Source organism: Perca fluviatilis, chromosome 16, assembly GCF_010015445.1.
Source record: "Perca fluviatilis chromosome 16, GENO_Pfluv_1.0, whole genome shotgun sequence".
In the NCBI taxonomy this organism is placed as follows: Eukaryota; Metazoa; Chordata; class Actinopteri; order Perciformes; family Percidae; genus Perca; species Perca fluviatilis.
In genome coordinates this window covers 6,803,443-6,830,431 of record NC_053127.1, presented here as the reverse complement: position 1 = coordinate 6,830,431, position 26,989 = coordinate 6,803,443, and the positions used below count along the sequence as shown (strand labels likewise).

Here is a 26,989-nt window from a genome sequence, read left to right as displayed (position 1 = left end):
CGTTTCCGAGCCCCTAAACCGGAAACATTTGGACACACTTCTGACCCCGTTTCGGTTTGGAATCTGCGGGGTTGTTGTTCAGTCTCAAAGGCCGCAAACGGAGGCCTTTAGCAACACTGTCGCCAATGTTTTGCTGCCTGATCATGGCGTCTCGTTCTCTGAGACTAAGCTACTAGCGTTACCATGGCAACTACCAGCAACTGGTGGAGTATACACGCTGCCTCCTGTTCACGCCCAGTAAACAAGAACGTTCGTGAGATATTTTGGTTCTGGCGGAGATTAGTTCTTCTACTGGAGCTAAAAACACTTGTGTGCACCGAGATCGCTTTTGGCTCAAAACGCCGCTTGAAAACCAAAACGTAGCCATGTAAATGTAGCAAACCTTTATCTGCATCAACCAGAATATCACAAGGAGTTGCTTTGAATGTAGCCGTGACTCTGAAGTAACCTTCAGACGATTGTCAAGGTTTGTCTAAATAATTTGAAAAGGGTGGAAGGACATGGGAGGAGGGAGAAAAAAAAATGAAGAAAAAGCATGAAATTAAAGCAAACTTTCTGTCCTATCTTATCACCCCGCTTCAATTCATAGCTCAGTGACGAAAACCCACTGGTCCTCTGCTGTCTGGACACACTCAAAGAGAGTATTAGCTGAAATCTTTGAGTGGCGACCGAAGGAAAGCATTGGAAGTTGCACTACAGTGTTTCTGTGGAACAAATGGAACAAGACACTAAATTAGACACTGAACGCTGCGAGGACAAAGACAAAAACATAAACAGGAGCATGAAAAAGCTTCCTTGGATGTGTGGGATCTATTTCAGAGCATTTTGCCCTCAGCTAGATTCCCCCACCTCTTTCCATCGTTACAAAACACAATGTTCCACAACACAGCCGTACAGGGCCAGAACAGTGCCGACAGTAAACGGTTGTCAAACAGCACGCGGACCATTTATTGTTCGGATTTCTCTAAGCTACATTTAGCGTGCCACAGCACACAGTGCAGGTGGGGGGTAATGGAAAGGCTCCGAAGGGAAATGAGGACTGACGCGTGTTTAACAAGCAGGGCTTGAGCACGAGGAGTGTTCAAAGCAGAGCTGGGAGGTTGTCCATCAATCCTGCAAAGTGAAGGTCCTCTGCTGCCAGGTGCCCAAAAACTCTAAAGATTCCAGAGTATGGATCTGCGATATGGAGGAAATCAGATATGACAGTATTCTCGACCAAATACCTCATTGACGATACTAAATAAATAACAAAATATTTTCACAATTAGATTTCAGCTAAATAATCATCAGTAACGTGGATATAATGACTTAGTGGGTAAAGGCAAATGATAGACCAGCTAAAATAGTCTAGTCACTGAGTCTCAGTCACTTTACTGTAATGCAGTAGCCTGGATGCCAGCCGGACTTAGCCCCGCCCACAACATTTGAGGTCGGGAAGTTCGGCCTGGACTTGATCCGTTGTGGAGCGACTGTGCTCGAACCAGAGCTGTTCGGACCAATCAAATTGTCGGGGCGGGCTTTATACGATGATGGACAGATGATCAACAGCAACTGAAACTGCCGCCTCTGCCTTTGCTCTGTCGAAGCCTGCCTGTGACTTGCAGTTTCTGTGACGTCTGTCTCCGTTGCTCTGATTGGTTGTAGGTCTATCTGTTGCTCTGATTGGTTGTAGGTCTATCCAATTGAGTGCAGAGGCATTTTCTTTCCTGGTTGGGTTGAAACACGCCCCGTAATCACAGCCCAATGGAGCGGTATCAGACTCATGTTCTGACTAGAATCTGAGTATGACGACGTCAGGCTTTCAAACCAGGCAAAAGACAAAACTTTACGATATTAGGATTTCCAAAATCTAAGACGAAATATTATCTCCAGCCCTATTCCAGAGTCAGAGTCACTATATGCGTGAAAGCACAGCAGAAACACACATCCTTGCATCTGGTTTAAAAACCAGAGCGGTCGCTGTTCTAAATATCAGCCATTGTTAAATTCTGCTTACCAATGCAAATAGATTGCCTAGATTACACATCCATGTCTAACTGTGTTGGGGCATAAACCAGACTTATTGTGTCCCCGGTCTGGTAACAGCACCAAAGCTGCCTTTGTGCCGTAATAGCCATTTCAAGCTGCTATTTACTGTGAGGCATACAAGTCAAAAGACGGATGGATTGAGTTACTGGCTGTGTTCAAAATCACTCCGTATTTACTGTACTGCCAACCCTGTGGCTTTGAGGCAACAATGCTAAGCAGTCCCAGTAATAGTGGGACCTGTAGAACTGGCTTTTGACAACTGATGATTTATAACCCTATCAGTTTCAACACATCCGCCAAATGATTTTTTTTTTTCTCTCTCAGAAAATGACTTCCACTGACTTGTTGGTCATGTTGTTTGCACTTTGGCGACCAGTTTGGGAAGGTTACTTTGGAGATGTAATAGGTTACCGACTACAAGTTACCCTAATTATAGTCTCGCATTGCAGGACCTTCCTCCACAGCGCTGCGGAGGAGGGTCTGGCTAGTCCACACAGCATTCCGGGATGGGAGAAAAACGTGCTCTGGTTTATTGGTATTTCTTGAAACCAATCAGAATCGTCTTAGGTGGCGCTAAGCACCGGACGGAGCCACGGTGCCTCTGCTAAATAGCCTCAGGAAGGAACTTTGTTTTGGTGGAACGTGTGTACGTTCAAAGGTTGTTTTAGTCGTCCAACAGAAAACTCAGATTGGACAGATAGTCTAGCTAGCTGTCTGGATTTACCCTGCAGAGATCTGAGGAGCTGTTAACCATAGTCCTCACAAATCCACCGGAGGTTAGAACGCCAACACAAAGGAAGAGGAAGGGGACGGACATCCGGCCAAAATGAGGGACATCTGGCGGAATTTCCGGCGGCACCTGAACAATCCCCTGAATGAAAAGACATTGATATACAGTGCCTTCGAAAGTATTGCCCCTTTGAACTTTTCGATTTTGCCACATTTCAGGCTCAAACATAAAGATATAAAACTGTAATTTTTTGTGAAGAATCAACAACAAGTGGGACACAATCATGAAGTGGAACGAAATTTATTGATATTTCAAACGTTTTTAACAAATAAAAACTGAAAAATTGGACATGCAAAATTATTCAGCCCTTACTCAGTGCAGCAAACTCTCCAGAGTTCAGTGATCTCTGAATATCCAATGTTCCAAATCTAATATAATAATAGAATCCAGTGTGTGTAATCAAGTCTCGATAAAGCCTGCTCTGTGATGTCTCAGAGGTCCGTTTAAAGCAGAGAGCATCATGAAGAACAAGAACACACCAGGCAGGTCCGAGATACTGTTGTGGAGAAGTAAAGCGATTTTGATACAAAAATATCCCAAGCTTTAAACATCCCAAGGAGCACTGTGCAGCGATATATTAAATGGAAGGAGTATCAGACCACTGCAAACTACGAAGACCCGCCGTCCTCTAAACTTTAGCTCGTACAAGGGTAACTGATCAGAGATGCAGCCAAGAGGCCCATATCACTCTGGATACTGCAAGATCTACAGCTGAGGTGGGAACCTGTCCATAGGACAACAATCAGTTATACTGCACAAATCTGCCTTTATGGAAGAGTGGCAAGAAGAAAGCATTTCTTAAAGATATCCATAAAAGTGTCGTTTAAAGTTTCCAAAAGCCACCTGGGAGACACACCAAACATGTGGAAGAAGGTGCTCTGGTCAGATGACCAAAATCGAACTTTTGGCAACAATGCAAAACGTTATGTTTGGCGAAAAGCAACACAGCTCATCACCTGAACACACCTCCCCACTGTCAAACATGGTGGTGGCAGCATCATGGTTTGGGCCTGCTTTCTTCAGCAGGGACAGGGAAGATGGTTAAAATTGATGGGAAGATGATGGAGCCAAATACAGGACCATTCTGGAAGAAACCTGATGGAGTCTGCAAAAGACCTGAACTGGGACGGAATTTGTCTTCAACAAACAATGATCAGAACATAAACAAAATCTACAATTAAATGGTTCACAAATAACATATCCAGGTGTTAGAATGGCCAAGTCAAAATCCCCTGAATCCAATCGAATCTGTGGAAAGAACTGAACTGCTGTTCACAAACGCCTCCATCCAACCTCACTGAGCTCGAGCTGTTTTGTAAGGAGGATGGGCAAAAAGCTCTCGATGTGCAAACTGATAGAGACATACCCCAAGCATTACAGCTGTAATCGCGAGCAAAAGGTGGCCTACAGTATTAACTAAGGGGCTGAATATTTGCAGCAATTTAGTTTGTTTGTTAAAAATTTGAAATATCCAATAAATTTCTTCCACTTCATGATTGTGTCCACTTGTTGTTATTCTTCACAAAAATTACAGTTTTATACTTTATGTTTGAGGCCTGAAATGTGGCAAAAGGTCGAAAAGTTCAAGGGGCGAATACTTTCAAGGCACTGTAGACTCCTTAACCCTTGTGTTGACTTCGGGTCAAATTGGCCTGTTTTCAATTTTTGTTTTATATCAGAAGATATGGGACATAGAAATAAGCGCTGAAAATGTGTAGAAGAAAAATTTAACAATTTAAAACATTGGAAAAATCAAAAACAAACCGTGAAAAAAAGGCGTCAAAAAAGTGTTTTTTTCAAGGTTGACGGGAAGACAACACAGGGGTTAATTAAAATGTAAAAGTAGTGTATTAAATTAACGCAGAAATATAAATATAATATAACGCATTCACTGAAAAACGTGAAGAAAATATGAAGGATGACTAACGTACAGATAAATGAAAGGAGAACAAACAGGGTGGCTGTGTCAGAGAAGGTAGCTGAACCTGCATTATGTGTACAGCGACAGAGCTCTTTGAAACTATAAAAAAAAAATGTGATTCTGAAGCGACCTTCAGACTTCACATACAGCTTCGGTGCAGAAAACATAATCAACAAACTGCTGTGTATGATTGTATTCCAACAAATGAAATCTTCTAATCTTTTACTTTGCATTTCATTTCCATGGTTTTCACATTCCAAATTTAATTGGAGGCACTGCAGAAAGACTGCTGGAGGTTCTCACCTGTTCCCGTGCACACACGCATGCACACGCACACAGTCCTTTAAATTCCATTTGCCCCGTAAAGCTCCCCAAACTCCTCTTTTTAATTCTTCCCCTCAAAAGCAAAGCCAGGCGAGCAGCCCATGATCTTCTTCTTTTTGCTTCCAAATGCAAATGGATATCCTTGTTCTACAAACGGCTTATTGAACGGCTCAGAGAGGAGGCTGACGCTTCCCGTTGGTTTCCTGCAAAGAGAAAGCTAAACGAGTTCCTCTATCGCTGAAAGCCCGAGACGATCCTGTGATGCTCTAATTTCTCACACCATACAGGAAAGTGATTCTGAAGCACGGAGAGGAATCCTCAAGAGAAGGAGTTTAAAGCTACACCACATCTCATCTGCCACACTCACAAAGTAGATATGAGCAACCTTTCCCTACTATTTGAGACCAAAGGCCACTGAATTACTTTTAACAAAGTTTGACCATGTTAAAGTCAAGTAAAATCAGTTTCGGCAAAAGCTAGTTGTGACTCTCGTGTAGGGCTGGGTGACGTTCAAAAAAACCAATACCGTGACTTCGAACCCGGTTTCTAAAAGATTTTTTTTTTTTTCATAAAAAGAAAACTAATTATTTATTAATTATTACAATTACAACATTACACAACAAGGCACCAATCAACGTATATCTCAGCTCCTACTACGTGAGCCCTGTCTCTGCCTGTCTCTACGACAAAGCATTTTTAGATCTCGGTACAGTAGAAGCATGCTGCATGCTTATTGGCTCACTGACGCTGATGAGACTTACTCCTTAGGTATTGAAATTGGGTATTGCAGTCCTTCCAGAAAAATGCCATTTTTTGTGATTGTTGCAGGCAAAAATCCTTGATTATACGGCACGTTTTCTTAAAAAATGCGATGGAATATGCAGTATATTAATGCAATTTTATGCAATGAAATTGCGGGAACTTGCAAAAATTGCGGGAACTTGCATCAACTGTGGTTTGATGAAAAAGAGAAAACAAAAGTGCACTATGAAATCATGCAAGCCCCGCATATTTTGCGCGGAAATCAGCAATTTATGCGGCGAAAGTGCGGCGTATTTGAAAAAATGCAGCCCCCGCATAAATAAACTTTTGGCTGATTATGCATTGAATTATGCGATCACAATCACGTTTTTCTGAAGGGCCTGGTATTGAATGACGAGGCATTTTTCCGATACTGGTTGTCCCAATACTAAGTATTGCGTTTGCTACTGAGTCCTAGTTAGGCAGCCACAATCCTGCGTTAAGGTAAAGAAAGAGTCGTGGTTTTCATTAATAAAAATGCAAATGTTGTAATTTCTGCAAGGAATCAGTAAGGTTTTAAATGCAGGTAAGTGATGTTACGCAAAATCCAGTCTGCTGCATGAAAGTCAGACGTGCTACACGCCCATCCACCACCCACTTTCCGCCTCGCTACATTAAAAGGCTCTCCCTGCTTCTTGCATTAGTACTGAAGGTTGCCATTGATTGCAAATTGTGAGGAGTGGAATCGTCTAATTAGGGCATAATTCCTCAGGATAGGGGGCTGGAAGAAGGATTGTTGTGGATGTGGTCATATTTTCTATGTAAGATAGTCTCCACCAGTGACTATGAACATAAATGATTTAAAGCTGTAATTAAGTGCTGTTAATTTTTGCGTTTTACCTACACAAAGTGACAAAATTAGCTCATTTATATGCAAATGTAGAAATGATGATGAGGATTGCTGCCTTTACATGTCAGACCTCTTTTACACGTCATTAACATGCATTTCATATCAGCTTTGGGTCCAGATAGGATCTAAAAGGGACGCAGATTCTTCTCTGAGAACAGATCTGAGATCAGGTAGCTTTTTATCAAACGGACTGCTGTGCTGGCCACAATCGCAAGAATATATTCCACGACTCATTTGTTAAAAACTGAGAATTGCATTGAATGCATTGCATTGAGTTACAGTGAACTGAGTGGAATGGAATCAAGCCAAACTTACTTGGTGTGAGTAAAGTGCCGATGAATTGTTTGCCATCTGTTGAAATGAACTTAACATAGAAAGAGTACAGACCTGTGCTGTCGGCAGCTGATAAGCGAAGCGCTGTGGTCTGTGTGTGTGTGTGTGTGTGTAAGCCTCGTATCTGCTGTTTGATTAGCGTTGTTGGGATTGTTGCTACTGAATGCCAGAGACTTCCATGCGACGCACCGTTTGGCCGATGCAGACTGATCAAAGTCAGCGCTGGCAGTCATGCAGCGGAGCTGTGAGTTGTATTTGTATGTGAGAGAGCATCTAACAGAGAAAGAGAGCCTGAATAGGTCTGTGAATGTGTGTGTGAATACAATGCTTTCATACGTTTGCATATAATGTGCAAAAAAAACAGCATTGGAAATATCAACTGCAAAACATGTATCTAGTTTTTAGAAATACATTATATATTTAACAAAAATGGGTTAGACTTTACTTGAAGGTATCTACATAAGAGTGACATGACACGGTCATGAAAGTGTCATAAACATTATAAACAAGTCATAAACGTTTATGACGTAACACTTCTTTTAGTAAGTGTCAAGTGACAAGTTATGGTTAGAGTTAGGGTTCATGTGTCATGACTGTGTCATGTGTTCATGAGTGTCATGTCACTCTTATGTAGATACCTTCAAATAAAGTGTTACCCAAAAATGTGACCACATCTAGAGTGTGTGTCATAAATGTTTACTAAAATAAAAGAATGTATATTTTAAACTAAAGAAATCCCCCTCACATGTTCCCAAAGTCTGCACAAATGTACACAAAAGTATATAAACTTGACTGTCTACGTACTTTTGGCCATATACTTTAGGGCTTCATATTCAAATGTCTGTTTACTATTCTCATATATATATATATATATATATATATATATTCAAAATTAGAATGTTCGTTTACAGCCCTAGTATACTTGCGCTTGAACATGTTTTGTATTCTTAAACAATATGTCAGAGAGTGAAGAGGAGAGATTGTGTGCGTCGTGTTCATGACAAACAGCAACGCCTTTCCGTCACCCCAATAAAAGCTTGGGAGTTGTGTCACAAATCTCCTAGCAACCATGCCTGGAACCATTATACGGGCTAAGTTAAGAATCTGCACTAATTAAGAAATGTACTCTATGACAACCAGACTGCACTCTCCACCGGTACAGCTGCCAATCAGAGAAGCATCTCATTAGCACAGAAGCTGCTAATGTGAAAGAAAGACGGGACCTGTTTACGTGAAGGTGGTGAAGAACAGCTGAAAAGTTAATTGCTAAAATAGATTGTGGAACTTTAGTGAGAAACAAAAAGAGATTCCCAGATGTATTTTTAAAAAGGTGCTGTAAATTCAAAAGTATTTATATAGCACTAATTAAGCAAGACATTCTTACGGTGGCCGGGAAGTGCAATGCAACATTACAAAGAATGAAACACTTTTACAAAGGCTCGAGACAAATTTACATTTTGGAAAACAAATTTACATTTTGGAAAACAAATTTACATTTTGGAAAACAAATTTACATTTTGGAAAACAAAATAACATTTTAGAAAACAAATTTACATTTTGGAAAACAAAATAACATTTTCGAAAACAAATTTACATTTTGGAAAACAAAATAACATTTTCGAAAACAAATTTACATTTTAGAAAGCAAATTTACATTTTGGAAAACAAATTAACAAGATGCAAAACACTTTTACCAGTACGAAACAAATTTACAAATGACAGATTCTTCACGGAAAGGGAATGTACCACATACCGGGAAGTGATGAGGTGTTGTTGGTGAGCGCAGTCAATTTTTGTGTTGTTGTGGGTGGGTATATGGCGTGAATGAAGTTTATGGTGACTTTACGTGTGGTCGGTGTTTGGAGTTTTTATATGACGCGGACCTGATGGAAACATTGGAAAAACAGGGAACGTGTCGACAGCCGCGGCCGGATCGAGCTACAGCAGGGGGCAGCTGAGTCCGTCTGCAGCTGCAGGACCTGGAGCTCACTGCCCATTCCTGGGAGCCAAAACCGAACCCGCAGCTGGAGACCCAGGCCGTTTGCTGGGCCCGCTGGAGGGAAGGGGAAGCCCGGAGAATCAGATCCAGGACTAAACGGGGCGGACTGTCACAGCCTGCTGAAGTTTAAATCACGGGTTTCCTAAAGGGAGTCTGGCGGGACTCGGACTGTGGACGACGAAACACGACTTAAAGTCTCGTTAAATAAATAAATACATGCAGAAATAAATGAATCATTAGTGGGGAGTGAGCCTGGACATTTCAGTCTGTTTAAACTTCACTTTGAAGCAGAACCTCTTAGTTCAGAAGGGTGAAGTTTCCGTTTGTACTCATATCTGTGAACTGATTATAATAAATATTCTTTGTATTAACACATTAATTAGTCTCTTTGTCTTTTGTTTAAAAAACTAGAACATCGCATGAGATTTTGACGATTTATAGTGATTTTATTTCCGTTAGACCTTTGCCTACATTGACGCTGATGCATTAAGGACGGCCCATAGACAGTAAATAAGGGAGTGCCTCCCCTGTTCCAAGATGGCGGCTCTATTGGCGCATTCGATCCATAACTGCCGTAGTCAAGGCGACATGTATACAACACCTCATCACTTCCGGTATGTGGTACATTCCCTTTCCGTGAAGAATCTGTCATTTGTAAATTTGTTTCTGGACTGGTAAAAGTGTTTTGCATATTGTTAATTTGTTTTCTAAAATGTAAATTCTTTTCGAAAATGTAAATTTGTTTTCTAAAATGTTATTTTGTTTTCCAAAATGTAAATTTGTTTTCTAAAATGTTATTTTGTTTTCCAAAATGTAAAAGTGTTTCATTCTTTGTAATGTTGCATTGCACTTCCGCCGCCACCGTACATTCTGCATAAAGTGCTCAAAACTATGATAAAAGAAGTTTGAAAGAGAAAGCATATAGCTCAAGTAGCTTAGAATTTAACATATAGTTCTTACTTCCATAAGGTTCAAAAAGAGAAAATTCAGTGGAGCTGATCAACAAATTGAGGGTAAAAGCAAGGCTAACAAGATTTTAGCACGCAGTTCAAAGCTTCCAGACAAGACTCTCCTTGAGTCCAAAAGGGACAATATTCCAGAATGTTGTTCCATAATTGCAGAAGATAGTTCCCCATAGGGGTTTCAGTTATTGCTACTAAGCAGAAAAGTTAATGGATCTGAGGAATCTTGTAGTGATATATCTATATAGTCAGTAGACAGTCAGGGACAAGTCCATGAACAGATTTATGAACAAGGACTGGGATCATAAAATATATCCCAAGTCAGAACAAGGACTTTAGAACAGGACTGATGTGATTGCTTTCATTTATAACAGGCCTGATCTGTTCTTTGAATAATGGACTGCGGTTTAAATGGTGTTCCTTATATGCAACTGGAAAGTTAGATACAAGTGAATGCTAACTCCCAGTAAGTGAAGTAATGTGCTCATATATATTTAACTGTGAGTACAATTGATCTATTTTTCTATTCTTGTGATGTGTGTGTACCTATAATCACGCATTTTCTAACTTGGTGCTCGTTTCCTGCAGAGGAGAGTGTGAAGTAAAAGCCGAATTTGAAGGACTGCAGTGGCTCGTTTCACTCTGCAGCTGTGTTTAAGTTTGTGATCCACAGCAAGAGGAAGTACTTTAATAGATCACAGAGAGAGTAGCGGAGAATTGAAATATGAGTTTTGGAGACCATCAAGACAGGTAATAACCGTTTGAACTTTAGGACTCCAGACCCTGGGAAACATTCACTAAGCCATTTTCCCAATGTTCGCATTTATATTTTCTTTGTAATCTTTTTCAACTAGTGTTTGAAAAAAATAATAATAAAAAGACTTTGATCTCTGTTACATCTACCCAGTGAAAAACAGGGGGAAAAATGAAATGGTAGTAAGTATTAGTAAGTTGAAAGATATTGGATTGGATACAGAAAAAAAAAAATCATATTGTGGAAATGAGGTGATATGATTGATTAATCATATATGTTGACACTGAAGAAGTAAAAGGCTACTAACGACTTCAATGAGGCAAGGGGAAAAAAAGCAACGTCACGTGAAGACTGTACTAAAACCAGACCGACTGTTGATTTTACAGGTTTTTTATTGTGTCATTGTTGAATCGATTGCTGCCCGCCTTTATTCAACAGGGGATCCTCATTTTTCTTTTCCTTTGTTCTTTCAGTTGTAGGGTTTAATTTCTTCAGAGGCCTCTGTCTTTTATGTACACAGCTCTTGTGCACCAAATTGGTCCCCAAGACTTATGTTATCACGTAGCAACCTGATAGACTGAACTCCCACGTAATTATTGTTTGTTGTTTGATATATTATTGAATACACTGTGTTGGTGTGTTTGCAGAGACCCATTAATCTGAAGTTGCAGGGCATGTCATCATGTTTGGCAAGAAACATATCTTACCTGTCTGAACAAAATGCACTTTTTGTTCCTTAAATAGGCCTTTAAAATAGGGCTACACAATATGAGGAAAATATCTAATTGCGATTATTTTGCGATATTGTGATTGCAATATGTTTCACGATGTTGGAGGGAATGATAATTTTTGTACCATCATTGTCATTTTTATTGAAAAATATGAACATTTTGGATGAATTTATGCGAGGATCTGTACGAAACAAAGATTTTTTTCTTTAGATTGTAGGTAGGCATGGGCCGGTATACGATTCTGACGATATGATAACCTTCAGCGAAAATATCACGATTTCACGGAATTTGCAATTACAGCTTTAAAATGTATCATTTTTTTTTAGATGTCTGGGTAAAAGACAAAATGTTTTTCCATTGAACACAATGTATTTTATTTTTAAACACACTGCACACCGGCAGGGAGACAGATTACTAAACTGCAGTTTCTCTCTTTGAAGACTCATAAATAACAGCTCATACCTTAGGAACGGTATGACGGAAAATGTTATTGGTTTTGAAACCTTGACTGTTTCAAACCACGGTACAACTCGAAACCGTAACCGACCCACGCCTAACTGTAGGATAGGATTTGTAGGCCGGGACGTCTCTGAAGCACCACAATACTTAATCCAGAATGGTTTGACGCATATTTGGCCTTTAACAAATTATGTGCCTCCCCCTGCAATTAATTGTGCAGCCCAACTTTAAAAGCACACTTATTTTAAAGTATAACATTGCTATTCTGACCACCAAATACAAGTTGAGATTCAAAGTTCATTCTTTACCTTGAAAACAGAAATTCTAAATGAATGGGAGGCCCTGGCGGTGCTCGAATCATGGAAAGTGTGAACATCTAGAATCGATGACAATAGAGGAAACTCAATGTTGATTAGGACCGTGTGATATGGTCGAAAGGTCCAATCAGGTACCAAGTGGACCTTGAGGTGAGATTGTTTTGTCAATCAGGCAACATCCTGGTACTGTGATTGAACAACTGGTAGAAACACACACTGGATTTCCTCCATGCAAGGCTCTGGACTAACTGAGCATTACTCCCTAAACCACCATTTGCTACTGTGCATGCATTACAACACGGGAAAAGATCCTTACAGACCAAGAAACCGTTAGATAAACTTTTAGGAGGTGCTCCACTTGAGCCTCTAGAGATATTAAGGATAATAAATGTGGTGATCGTGCAGCAGGTCCAGAGGGACGAAAGAAAGAAGAGCATACCGTGGTCAGTAAAGTCATCATGTGTGCAGAGGTTTAGTGTAGTAGAGACACACCGCAGAGCTTATAAAGATCTTATTTCTCTCCATAACTTAAGGCACAATCTCCAGCGGCCTCATTACGAGTATCATATAAATACATAGCCGGGGACCTTGATTTGTTCAATAATTCAAATGCTCCTTCTCTCTTCCCTCAGACTGCAGCTGCTGGAGTCAAGTCTGGAGGATGTTGTTAATACTGAGTGGAGAACACATCTCCTGTGTGTGTGAGTAATAGCATTGGGCAATTGGATGAATACATTGGAAATCGCCGATGGGCGGGCGGTTTGCTTATACAAGGTATCTGGACTCTACTTAGCTGGATATTGCATAAAAGAAATCACTTTCCTATACAATGTTTCTGGACTCTACTTAGCTGGATGTTGCATAAAAAAATTACTTTCCGATACAATGTTTTTGGACTCTACTTAGCTGGATATTGCATAAAAAATCACTTGCTTATACAATGTTTGTTTTTTGTTTTTTTTTAAACGTATGAATGTGTGTCCCAGGCCAGGCCGGGGATAGGAAATTAACTAACAATGTAAAGATCAACAAGCCACTGACATATATGTTCAAATTGGATTCATTCAATAAATTATTATTTTTTTGTCTTAAATCCACCAGCAATTTTCATATTATACCAACATTTGCAGCATCCTGAGCCTTTTTGGTAAGGTTTCTAGGAAAACTCAGCCCAGAGTAGTTTTATTCTCCCCAAAACAAGTTTCCTTTTTATTTTAAAAGAAGTATACACAAAAAAAAAAAAATCGCAACTTTTTAATGCAATTTTCACTGTCTCTCGCAACATCATTGCAACAAAAACACAAAAGACATCGCAACTTTTATTGCAATGTTTTGTTTTTACAAAATTTGACAAAATCAGGCATTTTGGGCCGCAACAATCTCAAAAAAAGGCCACGAAACCCTGGACGGACTGATTTATTTTCTATTCCTCAGCTCAGCTAAGCAGAAGGTCACAGTATTTTCTTTTCTTTACATTTTTCTTCATATAACATCACTTTTAAGTGAAAACCTTGTACGTCCAGACCAGTTGTTTTTCAGGAAATGAAAGAAGGCTCATTTGAAAACATTTTTTGAGCTATGTAACTCAGACGAAGTCAGACGAAATAGCTGTCACTGTTTAAATATCTGTTAAACCTACAGACAGACTGTAGACCTTAAAGGGTAACCAACCGCATTGATTTATGGAAAAAATTAAGATGAAGAAATATGGAGATACAAAGTATTTGCCGCTGTCACCGTAGGTTTTTTAAGCAGATTTCTTCATGATTAAAGCCAATGAATCAACCACTAACACGTTCCTGACAGATTTCAGAGCAGATGATTGCCCACAGAGCAGCAGCAGCAGCAGCTGGTCTTCTTGGTGTTCCGACATAACAGAAAGAAAGAGATCAAAAACTCAGTGAGGAGATTTTCCTGTTTAGCATCTTGTGTGAAGTACTGTTGGCGTCTCGCAGAGCCTATCGCAGCTAGCGCTAGGCTTGGCCTAACCGCTCCACAGACACACCGCTCCCGGCTGCACTCCACAGTTCTGTTGTCTCGCCAGTGCTGTTTGCAAAGCTTTCTGTGGCAATCTGTGATCCTCTTACTTTATTTTTATTATTTATTTATTTTTAGCAATACAGAAATGTGTGGCCTGCCTGAAATGTGGAGTTTCAAACTTAAAAACATCCAAACCACAATATTTTGCACGAGTCCCCAATTTAAATCATCAAAAGTTGTACATAGTTTCTATTTACAAGTATTTATTTATTTTTTAAATCTTACTGGGTAGAAATCTTTAGTTCATTGTCAAAGGTCATTGGGAAAGCAATTGATCCAAATGCTATGGTAGCATTGTTTTTGCGTAATTCCACCCATGCTATCACTCTCTTCCTCGGAAAAAAGCTTTGTAGCTTTTGTCACTCTACTCGCCAGACGCTTGATCTTATTACAGTGGAAATCTCCGGCACCACCTCTGCATACCCGTTGAATAAGGGAAGTTCTTGGGTTTGTCAAAATGGAAAGAATTAGATGTATACTAAGGGGCAAACTGAGAAAATTCAATAAAATATGGGTCCCCCTTCTTTCAATACATTCGAGACATGCATTTTCCAAATATCCCTGAGTGATGTCCTTACTGATATGATATGAGTGGCAGCAGACCAGCCCACAGCCTTTGTTTTTGGTTCTCTTTTTTTTCCTTTGTCTCTCGTTTGTAGTGTATTGTCTTCATAGTGCTCTGTCTTTTCTTTAACATTTGCATGATACCCTGTTTGGAACAACGTTACACTGTTCATTGTTTTGTCTACATCATTGTCGGAAAATTTAATAAACAGATTGGGGAAGAAAAAAAAACGATTTTTTTGAATCGTGAAATTGAAATTGTCACGTTTTATCACATTTTATCACAATATGATATTATATTGATTCTTTGGACAACAATATCATATTTACTCATATCACAAAGTCCGCCACGACACAATTTCGATTTGATTCAATTAATTATACCTGCGAACGATATGAGACGATACATAAGCCCATTTAACACTATCAGTTACGAGCAGATTGGGTTGGTTGGTTATTTTGAACAACATGCCTGCTTTACAAATACAGTAGAGAGGGATGTAAAAGAGAAGATGGGAGGACAAATACCCTTGAGTCTAAGATGATCTCAAAGCAATCTTATTCTTTCAATTTACATTTACAGCATGTTTCTAAGCAGCCCGGTAAACAAAGACACCTTGAAAAAGGTCACAGATTAACGGGCTTGTGTGCTCCCTTGCATCATCTGCAGGACTAGATAACAGCTAAATACTTTCAGTTTCAAGTAATAATCCTTGAGATTTTTCTGACATTGAACCCACTTTGTATTAGGGTTGGGTACTGAACCTAAAAAAGTATCACTTCAGGCACCGTTTAGGCAACGGCACCGTTTTACAAGTACCTTTTTAGCGACCGATACAAGACGATACATGAGCCCATTTAACACAAATCGGTTACATTTTTATATATATTTATTTGCAAAAATCAATTTCATTACTGAGCTCTTCTAGACACTTACATAAAAAATAAACTATTCTTTTTAATAAAAAACAATAAATATAAAGTGGGAATTTCAAAATAAAGGGGCATCCTAAAGATGACAACATGTATGGATATTTTCACTTTGTGTCGATAATATTGGATTGTTGAGGATTGAATATATGAATATATATTGAAAAATGAAGCATGACTCAGCAACTGAACAGGTATCAAATTCATGTCTATTGCATTTAGTTTAGTTTTTTTTTTTTTTTTAGGTTTTCAAAGAAAACTATGCTTTATTAAATCGTGGGCTTTATTGTCGTAGCTGACTGCAGTCGTTTCTTTGCCCCATCTGACCTATTTTTAGCAATGCTGTTGTGTTGCCAGATCTCAGCAATTGCTTTGGGGAGTGCAATGTTATTATAACTGATAGAATGATGGCTGGTGCTAAGGAATAAAACTCAAGCTGGCATCAAACAAAGTTTTCTTTTCATGTTCAGAGAGGGAAAGAGAGTCTTGTCATCCCTTGAACACTCAAAGTTTGCCGATTGTTTAGCCAGTTGGTCAAGACTTGATTCTGTGTTTTTTTTTTTCCAGACTTTTGTTCAGACTCAACTTCATACAAATCCACACATTCACAGCAAGGGTCTGTCCAATTGAATGTTGAAGCAATGGTTCCACATTTGGGAAATACGCTTACTTGTTATTTATTACAAGAAGGTTGACACTACTCTAATGTCCGTATGGTAAACGGTAGACAGTTAGCTTAGCACAAGGACTGCAATGAATCGTAAACAGCTAGCCTGGCTCTATCCAAAGACAGCAAACAAGAAGCTAGTGAACTTTAGATGTGCTGGTTGGCACGTTTTGTTGAGAATGGTAATGATCTCATCAAGAATGCAAATAAGCATATTAGCCTAACTAAACTATTTTGTTAACAACTAAGCAGTTTAAGAGACAGGTTCAGTAACGATTGTTCAGCCAATAAGTAATTTCATCAACTGTAATTGGCCCAACTTTGACAAATCATTCCAGTCTGGGTCAGTTGGCATTTGACGTAAAACTTAATTGTCATTGAACATAGTTTGTTGTTTTGCAGAAGTGCCATATGTCAACGTTCAAGGTAGGAATTTTGCACAAAGACATACCAGTGGTAGTCGTTTGTTTCTAATTTGGATCTAATTTCAAAACTTTTGAGTCACTTCTCGGTCTACTAATAAAGGCGTCCAAAGAAATTTGTAGTAATGACATTTTGATGATTGTGCGGGATATTTGATGATGCTTGAGGATCACACCGAGAGCCCTGGAATTGGAAATATGGAGATACAGGACTCCAAAATGGAATGCGTTTTCAGATTGAAGGTGGTTCATTACTTTCTTCCTTGTTAGTCTCACATTGCCAGACCTTCCTCTACAGCGCTGCTGAGGAGGATCTGGCTAGTCCACACAGATCACACCGTGACGGGAGAAAAACGTGCTCTGGTTTATTGGCATTTCTTTAAACCAATCACAATCGTCTTGGGCGGAGCTAAGCGCCTGACAGAGCAACAGCGCCTCTGCAAAATAGCCTCGGGAAGGAACTTGTTTTGGTGGAACATGTGTATAGTGTATAGTTTTAGTCGTGCAACAGAAAACTCAGATTGGACAGATAGTCTAGCTAGCTGTCTGGATTTACCCTGCAGAGATCTGAGGAGCAATTAACCATAGTCCTTTAGAAATCCACCGGAGTTTAGAACGCCAACACAAAGAAAGCGGAAGGTGACGGACATCCGGCCCGAAAAGAGGGACATCCGGCAGAATTTGGAAAACTGGATATTAAATGTCATCGATTTAGACTACCCTACTCCTAACTCATCTACTTTATCTTTAACCCTAACCTGCCAGGCCTTTGCATTTTCCAGATGAAAACATTACCAAAAAGAAGAGTTAGAGCCTGGGCGACAATGCTGTGCAGTAAATCCCCCGCTGACCTCCCACTGCATTTAAATTCTCTAATCTAGTGACAACAGGAACGAGGCGATGAGCTGGTGCCTTATGGGAAAGGTCAAACTTCTAACTAATCTGCCCCCTCTCCTCACCCAGTTGTCCCCCGACGCTTCTCTCAATTCTGTAAAAATCCTGCTGTGTCATTGCACTCATGTCTGGCGGTCACTGAACGCCACGGAGCGACCTCACAAGTTTTTTGTAGCAATTAATTACCGTCAGCCGGGCCGGCACATATGGGCCTATTATCATAAGGCCTCATGGGAGGATATTTCCTGCAGCCATTATTCTGTGGGAAGTGACAGGGAACGGTTTAAATGCCAACAGGCTTTTATTTCACTCCTTTGTTGCTCCTGTAGTCAGCCCAGAGACGAGCAGATTGGTTTTGTTGGTTATTTTGAACAACATGTCTGCTTTACAAATACAGTAGAGAGGGATGTAAAAGAGAAGATGGGAGGACAAATACCCTTGAGTCTAAGATGATCTTGAGGCAATCTTATTCTTTCAATTTACATTTTACATTTACAGCATGTTTCTAAGCAGCCCGGTAAACAAAGACACCTTGAAAAAGGTCACAGATTAACGGGCTTGTGTGCTCCCTTGCATCATCTGCAGGACTAGATAACAGCTAAATACTTTCAGTTTCAAGTAATAATCCTTGAGATTTTTCTGACTTTGAATCCACTTTGTATTAGGGTTGGGTACTGAACCTAAAAAAGTATTACTTCAGGCACCGTTTAGGCAACGGCACCGTTTTAAAAGTACCGTTTCAGTACCGGTCAAATATTTATAGTCAACATTTTCAGCAATAACAATTCAAAGTATTTGCATCCTATAAATACCTCTTTATATAGTAGTTTTTACTGATACTGGTGTAGTCTGCCTTTCCCTAGTCTTGCATTGCCAGCTCTATCTCCACAGCGCTGTGGAGTAAGGTCTTGCAGAGAGAGACATTCTGAGATATTGCGTTTTTGAAAATCGATACAGTATTGCTAAATAAAACATCACGATACTCAAGTGTATCGATTCTTTTCTTACACCCCTATCTTCAGCTGTCCTATATAAATAAAGGCCTAAAATGCCCCAAAAAAAATCTACAATAATAATAATAATATAAGCTACAGTGCAGTGTAAGAAATTAGTAATTATTTGATTTAATAGGTTAGGCACTGGTTTGGGAGGGAAGAGGGAGGTTTTTTCTTTGAGGAATGTAAAATCTTCTAAATACATAACGAAATGTTATAAGTATATCGTATAAATCGGTTCTCATGTCTGTAGACTATATTGTAAGTATTGCTCTTCATTGACCGGGAATTTCCATTTAGGACAGACACCGGATACCAGAATAGTAATTTGATATGACACTTGCATAACTTGTTGATGCTGCAGGCAGATATTAAGACTATTAGTGCTTAATTAGAGGCTTAGTCCTAATTTAGTTAAGTGCACCTATTTGTAGCATATAGCTGATGCTTTTATCCAAAGTGACTTACAATTGCTAGATATGTCTGAAGCAGATGTCTGGAGCAACTAGGGGTTAAGTGTCTTGCTCAGACACACTGGTTGATGTATCGCAGTGGGACTTGAACCCTGATCTCCCACACCAAAGGAACGTGTCATATCCACTGCACCATCACCACCCCTTTTAAAAAAAGCGAGCTGCACGCTCTCACTGTTGACTGTATATGAGTACATAGTAGTCAATGTATTTTAGACATGCCAAAGGCTTGCAGACAGTTAAATTTGCCAAATCGCTTCAAAATCAATCTGTCAACCTTTTTCAGCACCAGGGACAGCGACACTGACATTCACTGAACAGACGTGATAGAGCTCTTGGTTAAAGTGTTCCCAGAATCCAACTTAGAAAGCACTCCTTAAACCTGTATCAGTAATTGGAGGCCCAGACTGGAACGTCCCCGATGTGTGCCTCAAGTCCCACAAGAATGATTATTACCTGGGGAGATAATCGTTGATTGCAGCCCCCTGAGAATATACCAGCTGTGAAGTCTAAACTTAAGCGCCGATGTCTTGACATATTTTGGTTAAGATAAGAGTCCCCTGATAATACTTCCTCTGGGTGAAATCAATTTCTTTTGGGCATCATTTTCCTCTGCAGGAGTGCAGACTTCAAAGTGCAAACTTCAGTGCGAAGTTCAAGTCATACTAAAAAAATCTTAACTGTAGAATCTGGGCTTCATACAGCAGTAACCAGACACTAGGGGTTCATGCAATTTTTACAGGATATTACTATAACGTTTAAATGTTTTACATGAAACAGGGAGGGATCAGGGGGTACTTTTAATTTGATGCGATCTCCGCAAATTGAGCTTTTTTTCCCCCCAGCTGAACTCCCAGAATTCACCACTTTGTTGCTCGATTTAAATGATTTAGTATTTTCTGTGTTTGTCACAGGAGTGGCGGCGGAGACAATTTAGAGTTCATGTATTTGTTTCTCGTTCCCCTTTGTTGCCTTTTTCTCTGCATCACCCCCCGTCCCCGCTGAGCATCTCTCTTTTTGCACTGCACTCTCTTTCTCCTTCCATATTTAATTGTTCATTCTCTCCTGTTCTCCCTCTTGCTCTCAGTAAGGTCGGGTACTGGTACTGGTGCTAATACGGCACCGGTGCCAAAACAACCGGTATGTAACGGTCTGAATAGCAACGCAGATTTCGGTGCCGCTCTCTGATGTTCCGAAATAGGGCTGGGCGATATGGAGAAAATCAAATACCACAATATATATATATATATATATATATATATATATATATATATATATATATATACATACATACATATATATATATACACACACACACACACAAACTGAGCTCTCTTAAAAGGAGCGCAGCATCATTTTACAACAAATTATTAGCTGATATGACCGAGCCCGACCCGACCCGACCATAATTTCTAAATATCTGTCCGAACCCGACCCGTCCGGGATATTCCCTCGAGGTCGGGTATCCATGCCTTAGGACGATACAACTGTCTGCAGCTGCCGTTGTCTGAAAAACAACACAGATGTTGCGTTCACTTCAAACTCGCCTCGCCAGCCTCGTGCTCCGTTCAATGTTATTGTAAAATAACATTTTCCTATTCAGTGGTTGTTTTTGTCGTTTAACAGGAATTCACTGGTGAAATAAGGAAGAGGCTCGATATATATAATTTATTTTTGTATAACTATTTGACTGAAATGGTTATCAGAAATAATCTCAGAAATAATTTATTTAAAAAAAAAAAAAAAGACTAAAATGTTTTGACTAAAACTTGACCAAGATATATTGAGTTTTCTCTTGACTAAAACTAGACTAAAATGACGAGACTTTTAGTCGACGAAAACTTGACTAACAAAAAAAGATATGTGAATGACTAAATATGACTAAAACTTACAGGTACAAGACTAAGACTAAATTAAAAATAGGTGACAAAATTAACACTACACTGGATTAAACATGGTTAAAATGCTGACAGCTAAACGGTGTAAAGTGTGTCTGTATTTCACTGGAGAGGATTCCATCACCGGGACGTACAACAGTCCGTAGCTGCCGTTGTCAGAAACGTATCGGTATCGGTACCGTTGTAAAAGTATCGGTTTAGCTCTGGTATCAGAAAAAAACCAAATGATCCCCAACCCTAGTTCTCTGGCCCCCCTGCTGGATCGCCACTGGGAGACTTTTTGGAGACCTGCCCGGACCGTCGTATGCCCCTCTCCACTTTATCCTCCCCCACCTGCCACCACCTCTGCTTCTCCTCCTCTACACATTTTAATGTCTTCGTTTCTCTCTCCGCCACCATTCATTTATCCATCCATCCTCCCCCTCTCCCTCCCTCAGCCTACTTCTTTACTTATCTCTCCTCCTCGGTCGTCTGCATCTCTTCGCTTGTCAGCCCCCCTCCCCCGTTCCTCTCCCGACTCACATCTTTTCATCTCTCGTTCTTTTTCCCTCCACAATCTATCGTGCAGCAAAATCACTGTTCAATCTTTCTCAGCCATTATACTGTCAGAAACTAAATTGGGATTTCATGAAGCTAAGCTATAATAGCTCTGTACTAGCTGCTCTCCAAACTATTACTTATAACTTTTGACAACCTGTTTTTTTTTTTTTTTTTATTCCAAACATAACTCCCCTGGGGAGGGCAAACCAAGTGCCTTTTTAGAAGTCGTCCAGCAGTAAAGAAATAAACAAAAAGTGGGACTTTAGATCGTTTACACAACCGCAGGTCTATTTGGGTCATCCACAATTTGTATCAGGTCTATCTTAGCAGGGTTTTTCCCACCATTATATATATTTTTTAGCGAAATGAAAAATCACAATACAAATAGAATCGGCACCCATGTATCGTGAAAGAATCGCATCGGGACAAAAGCGTATCGTCCCAGCCCTACTGAGTTGACAAATTTTGTTGGGGACATGTCTGCAAATTGGCCCACATCGCAGCTGACATGCTTGCTGCCAAACCTCTTTCCTGTTAAAGTCATTCTTCTTTTACGTTACAGTCCAATTGGCGGCAAAGTAAGCCCAACACGTCAACACATTGCACGTCTCGTTACAGGACAGCATTTTGTTATTGTTCCTGGCACCGCCTCTCGCTGTGCTTTTATTTGATTTCATAAAGCCATTTTCTGTTGTCATGCCTTAGGAAACACCTGTGAAATCCGTCTAACCGCTCCTCTGGCAACGTGACAGTGTGTGGCAGACTGAGGCTGACTGCGCTCTGCCTTTGTATCCACTCGGAGCCGGCAGAAAAGAGGCGAGCGGCTCCCATCGCGCTCCGGAGCAGATGCTGAGTAGAGGCACCTGTGCTTTTCTGCTCCGCTTCACTTTTTAGAAAACACTGCATCACCAGAAGTGGGAAGTATCTCAGTGCATTTCATTAAGTACTGTATTCTAGTAGGGCTGCACCATATGAGAAAAAATATGTGGTAATTGTGTTGAATATTACAATAACGATATTACCCTATAGGGAAGTTACACTCGAGCAGACATGCAGTATAAAAACAAAGACGCACAAACACACATCAAACTTTTGTTCATGCAGGCACAGATTGCAAACTCAAACACACACACACACACACACACACACACACACACACACACACTCACCTCAGTGTATGAGTGTGCTGATGCGGGGTGTCTGACAGGGTCCGGGGGATTTCTCTAATCACCTGAGATGAGGAGGGTAGAAAGATACGGTCAGCATGTGAAGGATGGGCCGCCTCTAAGCTGATCATCTCCTCCCAGGCCCATATTATTATTTCCCAAGTTTCTCCAATAAGAGTGTGCTGATGCGGGATCAGTGCACAGATCTCCCGCAGTCATCGATTTCATTGCAGAGAGGAAAAAGGCCGAACCGGGAAAGAACCGAGGGACCGGATTCAGCAGAATTCCTTCAAAAGAAATCCTTTTCAAATGAAGCTTCGGGGAGCTCTGGAGGGTTTCAACTCTCGGAGCTCTCGTTTCAGGTAACGTTGTGCTGCGTGGACTTTTGTTGTGTTTTCATGTTAAATTGCTGCGGTTTGGTCGTTTGGCAACGTTGCAAGCCAGCGAGTGCATATTAAAAAAAGCTAAAAACCCCATTCATCACCCGATGTCCCCTCACTGTTGTGTTGATGCTGCTATGCAGTATTTTCTTAACTTTACTACCATCACTGTTATATTCCCATATAATGCTCATTTTCAGGTTCATACTTGTATATAGGGGTTTCTACTAGAACATGGTTAAATTCTTTAAAAAGGTGCAATATGTGCAATATATAGGACGTTACTTAACAGCACAGCGGAGTAGCTAACGTTAGATGCTGGCTATATTGACAGTCATAAAAGCCCGTGCTCACGCGGAGCTCTGTACCCAACTGACAGACACACTTTTTTGGCCTAGAATTACAGTAGGAACCGCTAAAAACACAACAACTTCGCCGTCCGCTCCACCCGACGGACAGACACACTTCATCGGCTTAGGATTACGGTAGGAACCGCTAAAAATACCACTACCTTGCTGTCCTCTCCACCCGACTGAACATGCTTTATTGGCTTAGAATTACGGCAACAATCGCTAAACACACGGTCCTCTCTTCCCGATTTACACGGAACGGAAATTTCAAAAGGAGAAAATACTGGCATTAGCATTGTTGTCAGAAAAGATAGTATTTCAACTTAGCATGTTTCCTTAATATCTGATGACAGATTGGGGTCATTTTTGGATTTATTACAGTAAATATATTACATATTGGACTTTCAATGTTCAAGAAACACATTTTTCTCATACCGTCTGTCTAAATTTACCTGGAGTCAACCTCAGTTTTAGCGCCCGTCTCTTTAATAGCCGGTACACACCAACCAGACGGCCAACCCTCGGCAGAAAAGCCAGTCGAAATCGGGTCCCGAGGTCCAAAAAACTGCCTCGGAACACTGAGGCGACACAGACTTGAGAAACGTAATACGTCTTCTTCATAGCAGCAGGCGGCGCTACTCTGTATTGTTGCCCAAGAAATGAAAACCGGCAGCTGATTGGACGAACGCGTCACATGGGTTTGTTTTCTCCGGAAATTCAAAGCCGGACTGTCATGGTGGCTCGTTCAGAATACGATCTCATATTGTACTAAAATAGTTCACCGAGACATGTTTCTGAGAACATTTTAAGAGAGAAATAGGCTGTGCAGTTCTTGAATCTGTCTTCATTTCAGCTCAACAAAAGGTCAGTTTAAAAGATTTTGAGAGACTCTAGTCACCTCATTCCACTCGCCATTTGCGGGTGAGTCCCGACTGTCCTGCCTCCGACTGAACATGTCAGGTCGGCCAAAATGAACGCCGGCAGCCCCCCAGACTGACGACGGCACGGGACACACTGAACAGATTCGAGTCACTGACCCCGCCAGACTGTCTAACGATTTTCGGCCCTGTGTGTCCCGGGCTTAAGGCCCAAAGACCAGTCTGCTCTGACTGGTTAGCGTTTCCGGGTCTTCCGCATCAGTGCTCTCTGAGTCTCTGCACCGTCATTGCACTAGATATGTATATGTTATGTTGAAATACAGGAAATACCCATGATTCTTGGTTTGTTTATGCTTCTGGCAGATTGAGCCATACATGCCGCTGTATTTATGTTGTTAATAAATGCAGCACAGAGTGCAGTTTGCAGGGGCACTATAGCACTGTAAGATGAAGTAGTGAAGCCTAGGGCAGCAGAAACATTTTCCATCAGCAAATCCAGTGTCAGTGTACGGAGCTGTTATTGACACAGGTGACACACCTGGACTGAGACTTTAAAAGGTGCCAAAGGTAGAATTGCGAAGATCCAGGACTTAGCCAAAAAATTCGACATCTTCTCAGTCCCTCCCCCCTTTCTGCTAAAGCCCAACAAAACGGTCTCCTAAGCCCCTCCCCCCACAAGGGATTTGCAAATCGCACTACAGGCTGTAGGTGGTGCCAGAGGAGCCGGATCTTTTTTTACTGTAGTTCTACTGGAACATAGGGTCAGTTTCATCAAATATGACAGACAGTTAGTTGTATAAGTTACCTACTGCACCTTTAATGATTCCCTTTTAGTTTGGGGAATAAAAATACAGTGAGAGGAATTAGCGGCTCAGTGGAGCGCAGCCATGCAGCATATGGAGGTTTAAAAATGTGGACGAATCAGCAGCTTGTACTTAAAGGCAACTCATGCAAACACTTTGAATATTATTGAGAGTGAAAACTGTGTGCAGCTCGTGTGTGTGTAAAGGTACTGTATAATATGCAATGATTTCCTCAACAAACAACATATAGACTAATAACTAGGATTGGGCATCGACAACTGGTTCCAAATTGGAATTGTTTGAAAAATTACGATTCCAATGGAAATCGTTTCTTTATTGGAATCATTTGGACACGCTGCGAATCTGATCATCGGTTCCAAATTTAAACACACACAAGTGTTTGTTTCCGTGCCAGGCCTTTGATGTGTCGCAGCCGCGGAGCACAGTAAGTGGCGCTCTAAGGTGTGGCTTTATTTTACGCTGAAAGAGCCTGGGAAAACTGTAAATAGAGCTGGGCAATATATCGATATTATATCGATATTGTGATATGAGACTAGATATCGTCTTAGATTTTGGATATCGTAATATGGCATAAGTGTCTTCTCCTGGTTTTAAAGGCTGCATTACAGTAAAGTGATGTCATTGTCTGAACTTACCAGACTGTTGTAACTGTTCTATTATTTGCCTCAGTCATTATATCCACATTACTGATGATTATTTATCTAAAATCTCATTGTGTAAATATTTTGTGAAAGCACCAATAGCCAACACTACAATATCGTTGCGGTATCAATATCGAGGTATTTGGTCAACAATATCGTGAGATTTGATTTTCTCCATATCGCCCAGCCCTAACTGTACCACCACTGTACCACCATTGATTGAAAATAAAAAGTCTCTTATCTGTGAAATAAGCATGAGACCAATTTCAACTCCACCCCTCAAAGAATCCGAACCGAGAATCCAAAGTAAAGAATTGGAATCAGAACTGTTCAAACCAAACCGATGTCCAACCCTAGCTGTGATGCAGCGAGCTTATATGAAACAATTTGTCTTTTTATGAAAAAGTATTCATTTACATGTGGCTCACGGCCGGTCCTGCTGACAGAGACGGAGTTAGGAATGCAGGACACTCGCACCGATGTCACTTTTGTTAATCATTTCTTTTCGATTCTACACGGAGAGCACAAGAATACAGCGCCCGTTACACACACCGCCGCCCAATTAGAGCACGAATGGGAATTAATGAGCGGGTCGAGGCAGGTTAATGAAGGGTGGCGCTGATCTGCTGAGGGCTGAAATTAAAAACTGTATCCTCTGTCCGAATAGTTTCACAGAGGCAGCTGCTCCCTCTGACTCCCTATTATCGTGTTAGTGCTGCATGTGTTTGTGCTATCACTCTCTAAACCATCATGCGGCGCTGAGCGGCGGCGGCTGTACAGGCGGCGGCTGTACGGGCGGCCGCTGACGTCTCATGTTTTATAGGCTGCTGTCAGCCAGCGGGGGGCCATCCCCTACTGACTTTATTTTCACGGTTCAATGGAAAGTATCTGAAATAAACCAGCGAGAGCAGGAACAGAAGGCACAGAAATGAACGAGTAATGTTCCGAATAATTAGTCATGTATGTGTTTGAGGGTTTTTTTCACGAGTAATCTAATGCTGGTATGTCAGTATAGTGGAAAAACCATAATCCTTTTGAGATCATTTAATATCTGAAAA

The 26,989-nt window shown here is 40.7% G+C and overlaps 1 protein-coding gene across 5 annotated transcripts in view; it reads right to left on the bottom strand.

Annotated features, from left to right (window-relative positions):
• The window catches only part of sgcd (sarcoglycan, delta (dystrophin-associated glycoprotein)), a 383,518-nt gene that overhangs the window by 206,951 nt on the left and 149,578 nt on the right, over positions 1-26,989 (bottom strand). For 3 of the 5 annotated variants that reach the window (XM_039778324.1, XM_039778323.1, XM_039778325.1), the window contains exon 2: positions 22,862-22,923. The exons of 1 other annotated variant lie outside the window; for it this stretch is intronic. The gene's annotated coding sequence lies outside the window, so the exon portion shown is untranslated. Of the gene's footprint in view, positions 1-7,101; positions 7,125-22,861; positions 22,924-26,989 lie in introns of those variants that run through there. One more of the 5 variants, XM_039778326.1, reaches the window with a different exon arrangement.